Genomic DNA, 8056 nt, shown 5'->3' on the forward strand with positions numbered 1-8056 from the left:
GGTGAAGGGATGTCAAAGGCACACCAAATAAACACGAAGCCAAGGTCACATGGCCAAGTTCCCTCATATGGTGAATAGGTCGCCATATGATTGTGAAGGGAATGAATATATGTTTGCATGTGTGAATTAATATGGAAATTGAAATATTTTATCTATCATTAACATTAAAATGTTATTTTGTATATACTTTCTAAATAACACATATTAAGTAAATAAAATAAATGACACATGTCCATTTCACTAAATTGTAATATCAATATTATGTTTAGATGTCACATGTTAATTCAATATTGAGTAATGAAAGAATTACAATCTCTCTCACACTAAAAAAAATGAAAGTAATTATAAAGAAAATTAGATTTTTTTTTACTTTCAAGTACTTTATCTCTCTATATATAGTTGTTGTATAATTAAAGTGGAACTTGAAGTATTTTATTTATGGGGGACAATATTTTTTTTTGTTAATATTCTTTTTAATTTGTTAATGTAAATATTATTTTATTATTTTTAAATTCAATATTATGGGACAATTTAAAAAAATAATAATAATAAATAAAATTGAGATAAAATAGTCAATTTACATTGGTGGTTTTTGAGCTCCAGGTTTTGGCAACCCATAGTTTTGGTAATGGTATTCTTATGTAAGAAGAAATATATAGATAACCAACCTAGATCCATCTTAATTTAAGATCTACCAAGCACCAAGAGGGATCAAATTTCTTGAAATGCAAACCTCTTTTAAAGTGAATAGAGATTTGATCCCTTAATAGATTCAGAGTTAAGATAAATCTAAATTAATATTTAAAATAATTAAAAATAAAAAACCCGTATCAATTTTTGAAGAACAAATACTTATAAACCAACCAAGGTTACTAACAACAAAAACATTATAACCTAGCCAATGTTACAAGGTACACCTATCTATATGTAACACATACCCTTTGTCATTTTTCCTTTAACCCTAACATTTGAAAGACTTAAGGGTTAAGGGATACTTAATATTTGAAAATACCTATAAATGTTTACAACAGGTTTAACTCATAATGTCATTAATGGGGTTGGTGTGGATCTGCTACAGTATTTCAAGGCTGTTTGACGTACCTGGCAGAGATGCCCCTTGTATAATTAACCCATTAAAACAAATTCCATATCCAAAAGCTCTTATGGATTATTATTTTTCCACTATTGACATTATGCATAACCAAAGCCAAATTCAAGTTGAAAATAATCAATCAATTTGTGAATACCAATAAAGAAAAATAGAAATAATTTATGAAAATTAAGGAGAATAGCCTAAACCAATTTGTGAATATTCTTGAGCAGAGGGTTAATTCCAAATTGCAGCAAAATTCTAATTTGTTTTGTTTTAATGATATTTACATTTATATATAACGATTTATTTCCATAAACTTCTTTGAATAGTTATTATATTATCCAAAAATATTATTGTTTTTATTTTATTTTTATATTACTGTAATAATAAAGTTCTTATTTAGAGATTTTTTTTTGTTTTTTTTTTTTTTATAATTTGAAAGTTAAGAATTATTTTCAATATTTATATGGTTTTAGTTGTTATAAGTGTTAGAGGTAAAATCTCTCTATTTATTTTATAAAATTTGAAAATTAAGTAGATTTGTAATTAATTTTTTTATTTAATATTTGTGCATGGTAATTATGTTTTGGAGGTGTGTTTGTTTTGGAATAAGGTTTTTATAATTTTAGTTTAATTATAAATAATTATTAAATAAATGGTAAGATTTAATCACCGTGATATATTTTAAAATATTTGTATTAATAATTACACAAAGTTTGAGAAAACTTTATGCTTTTTCTACTCTTTTAATTAAATTAATTAATTAAAAAATGATTGTCATATGAAATGAGTCATGTTTTTTTGTGCGTGTACTATTGATACGCCATGGTATTGGTCCATGATATTGTAACAAAATCTATTTGCAAGTTAATCTAGGGGAGGATATCCATGGGTAAGAACCTTGTTGCACAATTTTTTTTGAAATGTATATATGTTTAACTCGTATAATTCATTTTTTAATCAATAATAATACTATTATTTCAAAATAAATTTATAATTTAGTTAATTTTAACTATTTTTGTAATTCTAACAAGTATATCATGAATTTTGATATTTATCATAGGTTGATGTTTATTTTCATTAACCAACCATTTAATTAATATAGCGATGCTAGTTTATATCTACCTCATAAAAACAAAGGGATGGTTGGAAAAAATATTAAATAACTAAATATTCACCTACTAGTTAACTTAAAATATTAGGTAAACATATGATCTGGATTGGATCACTTTTAGAGTGGAAATACTGGAGGAATAAGCTTAGAGGATCATTTTTACCGGTGTGACTTAAATTGGAAAATTGGGGTCTAAAACCTTTTAAGAGTAGTTTGAGGTATTAAAAAACATTTTTTTGGGTTAAAACTTTGCATCTTTAACACCACTCTTTTTTTTCATGTTCTACACATAGAGACCTTTCCAACGATGTAAGAATTGCCTCAATTAGAGTTTGTGTTCAAAAGTTATGTCACTCGGAAGTTGACCTTCGTGTTTTGATCGCCATAATTTGAGAGAACCCGACATCAGTCCTTATTACTCATGGAAAATGGGTTAGCCATGTGATCATGATGAAAAAGACTCTATAGTAATCAATATTGTAACTCTAGTTAAGAGTTGAAGAAGTCAAACCAAACCACTAGTAGAATATCAGGTTGTGTAATAATTAGGCAATTAGGAGGAAAAACAATTGTTTTTTTAGTGTGTTTTGTTCCATAGACAAGTAGCATTGAGACGGATAGGGAGAGAGCATATGGAAAGGATTTGTGCACATATAGTAGCCCACGGTCCACAAGCCTTACTTCTTTGTACTTGTAGTCATTTCCTAATTACAAAAAGAGAGGAGAGAAACCTAACCTTCCAATTGAGTTTTCTCTCGAAAGAGTTTTCTCGGATATATCTTGTGCCAATTTTGGTTTGTGAGATTTTATTTTGTTGTGCCCTATTTTATGCATAGTCATAATTTGTATGCATACACAATAAACAACAACTAACATATCCAAAAATCTAAGGAGAAATAAACACTTAATGTAGATTTCATATTTTCTAATATATTTGAGTAGAGTTGATGCGATGAATAGCCTAGTGGAATAGCCACAATAATTTATGGAACAATATATTTTATTTATTATATTAAAAAATTATTTTTTTATATCATTCTATTAGTGGAGAGAATTTGAGCCTTTTCTATAGTGGCCACTGAAAAACGACCGCTGAATTCGAATAAAAAAAACAAACAAACAAACAAAAACAAAAAACATACTAAAATACATTTTTTTGAAAAATCATAATTACAATAAATCCTCCAATTAAACAACTAACCATAAAACAAATAAATAGATTTCAAAATAGTATATATATCTATATCTATATATATATATATATATATATATATATATATATATATATTACTATTACTATTACTATTACTATTACTATTACTATTACTATTACTATTACTATTAAAACTTTTGAGTATTATGTAAAATATTTGATCATACTTAAACTAATGCGAATTCATCATTCTATTCATTCTCTACATTTCTCAAAGATGAATATGAATGTAGATGAATACCAAAAAATGTACATTGTGATTTCAAACCTCCTTCATCACTTGGTATCAGACAATAGAACCCAACTCTGGTCAACTCTTCTGATCCCTAATGGTTATGGGTTGTCTTATGATTTTAGGATTTTTTTTGGTTTCACTGGTCATGTTGGCTATGCTTACTTAGTTTGTACTGGAAACTTGCTATATGTTTTGGTTGTTTCCTTCTGGGCAACAAATTCGGTAGGAGTGAGGCTAGAAGAATTTTGAGGAACTACATGCAACGATGTAATATTTTTGATTTAATAAAATCCCTATTGAATTCTAGAGATTGAAAAATATGTCGAACATCCTCCAAAACATAGAACATATAGACTATGGCATTAACAATCTAAACATAAAAAAATTGTTTGATTATGTTAAGGCCTTCATACCTTGCAAGAAGATAACGTCATATAATTGCAAGGATATAGTGACTTTCGTAATTTAAAATAAAAATAAAATTAATATTATAAAATTTGAAAAAATGACTTTGAAAAAAAATAATATGTTGTTGTTGTTGTTATTATTATTATTATTATTGAAATTCAATCAGATACTCAACACCTGCACAAGTATTTATATTATATTTTACATAAAACAAAAATAACATATCACCAAATTTTACATAGCATACACAAATTATATAAATAAAAATTATATACTTTAAAATATATATATTTTTATCTTTTGATATCATATTTAAATTTATTGTAAAAGACTTTGAATCATCCCTCCAAATTAACATATTTCTATTTTTCCATATTTACATTATCACTAACACATCATTAAAGACCATTAAATTACACTTAGCTTCAACCCAAATCATGACTTGATATATATTATTATTAATCTTAATCTTAAAATTATATCTATATAAATTATTCCATATAATGTTTATATTATAATTTAAAATCTTTTATACAATCTAAACCTCTAGAAACCCACAACTATAAATTAAAAGTAATATATTTTATATCTAATTTACAGTGCGGAAAAAAACTAAAATAAAAAATCTTATACCTAATCCCTAAAATATGGCACATATTCAAAAAAAATTATTCACATATGAAACATAACCCTATTCCTTAGAATCCTATTTGAAACATTTCATATTAAAAAATCTTATACCTAATCCCTAAAATATGGCACATATTCAAAAAAAATTATTCACATATGAAACATAACCCTATTCCTTAGAATCCTATTTGAAACATTTCATATTTAAACTCATGGAGCAAGACAATAATCTATTGCTTTTATTTACCAGCCATTGATTTGAATTTTGACCATATAGCAACCATCAATATTGTGCGTATTCTTTGAGCCAAACATATCATATGGAAATGAATCCACATGATTGAAATATCCATTGGTTTTGAACCCCAATGTCATGGATGAAGGGTTTAATCTCTTAAGTCTTAAGTTTGTTTTAACTCCAAAGCATTGATGGGACCATACTCCTTATCAGTGATATTGTTATTAGGGATTTTGAATTTTAATATTATTGATTGAAGGATATTTTTTTTAGATTTTAATTCTAAATTTGGATTGGGTTATGGGGTAGATTAATTAATAGTTGAAATGATTTTTTTATTGGAATCTAATAATGTATTTTTTAGTAAGATTGTGATTTCTTATTGTTTAAAATGTACAACGTATAGATAGATTCAATACCCTAAAAAATCCTGAGACACTATTTATATTTCAAATATCTTAAGTTTTAACTTTAAATTATGGATTAAACTATGGCGTACTTTAACTATTTGATTTCTTAGTGTTTAAAATGCACAATGTATAGATGGATTCAACACCCTAAAATTCAATACCCTAAAAAATCTTGAGACACCATTTATATTTCAAATATCTTAAGATTTAACTTTAAATTATGGATTAAACTATGGCGTACTTTAACTATTTGATTTCGTAGTGTTTAAAATGCACAATGTATAGATGGATTCAACACCCTAAAAATCCTTGAGACACCATTTATATTCCAAATTTCTTAGGTTTTAACCCTAAATTATAGATTAGACTATGACGTACTTTGACTATTTGATTTCTTATTGTTTAAAATGCACAATGTATAGATGGATTCAACACCCTAAAAAACCTTGGGATGCCATTTATATTCCAAATTTCTTAGGTTTTAACCCTAAATTATGGATTAGACTATGGCGTACTTTAACCGTTTGATGAAATGACTTTTTGACAAGAATGGACAATACATTTTTTAGTAAGATTGTGATTTTTTATTGTTTAAAATGCCTTTTTGAATGCATAAATGGATTCAACACCTTAAAAAAACCCTGAGACACTAACAAGTTAAATTTATGATTTTAAAATTTTCTATTGAAATTTGGAAAAATCTTTTGGAAAATGTCATTTCGTCCATTAATTAAACTACCCATTAAAATATACCTACCTTAGAGTATACCCAACTACACATTGAAGTATACCTGCGTTAGAGTATACCCAACTAATCAGGGAAGTCCTTACCGAACTCATGAGAGAAGTCAAGTCCTTACGCGTTAGAGTATACCCAACTCATCAAAGAAATCTTTGTTTATGACATTTGAGCCTCAATTGGTAAGTGTTTAGGGCTGATTAAAGACTGAATCTCTTGGGTTTTAGCCCTAAATCATGAATTGAACCATACACATAATTTCACTATTAAAAAAAACAAACATGTGAACATTTTCAATAGATTAAAAATAAAAATAAAATTATTTAAATGAATAATTATATTTATTAAAATAGCCGACATCTATTTTAAGTCCATATCTATGGCAAAAAATACTTCCAATTTTTAGCGCCCTAAACTTGAAGTCTTTGATAAATCCATATTAATACAGGATAGTATTTTCAAAATGTGAGATGTGGCCGTGAGAACATCACGTTCTTTGTGTTGCAAGATATAGTGGGGTGAGGCAAATTGGGATTTAACTTTCGCGTTGTACTCTGATCTAGTCGCCATGACCAACAGGAAGAGAAGATCTAGGAATGAACGCGAGGAGTGGCAGCAGCAGGAATTCCAATCTTGTAGTAGGGACAGTTTGAGAGTGCAAATGCCTGTTCACTGTATTAAACAGTTGGATGAAATTAAAAATGAGTTGAAATTGAGATCTCATGGGCGTGCAGTGAATTGGTTGTTACCAGAGAATATGAAGGGTTTGGTAGAGCTGACAGAGGTGATGGGCTATACCATGGGTGGACAAACCATTGATTGGTTATTATCAATGGGAATGGGAACCGAACGCATATTAAATTTCAAACAAGTACTGGACTTTCAGAACGCTGGAGCAGGACAGGCAGTAAATTTGTCACTGCCACGCGAAACCAGACCTCTAGTAGAGCTTACCAGAGAGTTAGGGTTTAACAGAGGGGGAGAGACCGTGGATTGGCTGTTAGAAATGGCAACTGATCCTCTGTTAAAGCTCATCAGTTCGTTGGGCTTCAAAAGCGGTGCAAAAACTATAGACTGGTTATTGAATAAAGCACAGCCCAGCATTACTGCAGCAAAAATGAATGGATTCAATCTCCATAAGCCTCCCAGGTTATCATCTGCCATGAACATCCCTCCACAGTTTCCACCCAGACAATTGGAGACACCAGGAAAGAAAACCCAATTTCACAATTTTAATGCAGAACGCCATCACCAATTCCAAAGCACTGGCCAACTGTTCGTAGAAAACCAGCAACAAATTCGATTTCACAGTGATAGTAGTGGGCACCAAGCAGAGTACCAGAGTTTCAATGGGAATGGAGGCCTTTCTAATCGGTTTGAGGGCATTAAAAGGAGAAGAATGGAGGCAGGGTATAGCAATCATGCTGGCAACCCATTACAGGGTCAACATCCTAGTTGGCAGCAGGGAAGTCAGGCAAGAACCCACACTGAAATAGCCACAGGTAATCCTGCTCAAGATTTCAGTCAGAAACCTATTAATGGGGTTGATGAGGGAGGCGCACCGGGATTCGAACGTCCAACATACTCGGCAGGGATGCCCCTTGAGATACATACGCAGAATAAATTTCCTGATCCAAAATCTCCTCTGGATTATTATTTTTACAACCAGAACCAGTTTGAAAATGTTCATGCCCAGAACCAAAACCAATTTGTTAATATTCCTGAACAGAACCATAACCAGAACCAATTTGTCAATATTCATGATCATAACCAGAACCAATTTATCAACATTCGTGAGCATAACATGAACCAATTTGTCAATATTCATGGCCAGAACGAAGGTGGAATTCAAGCTGAAGGAAATTATGGGGGCTATGCAGTATCATCACTGTCAAATGAAGATCAGGAGATTGCAGGTACTGTCAATGATTGGTTTGCGAATGTCAAAGCTCTGTGAAGAGGCAGGCGTCAGCGCT

Source organism: Pinus tabuliformis, chromosome 1_1 (genome assembly GCF_031772625.1).
Source record: "Pinus tabuliformis cultivar Carrire ecotype Pingquan chromosome 1_1, CPIR1, whole genome shotgun sequence".
Classification (NCBI taxonomy): domain Eukaryota; kingdom Viridiplantae; phylum Streptophyta; class Pinopsida; order Pinales; family Pinaceae; genus Pinus; species Pinus tabuliformis.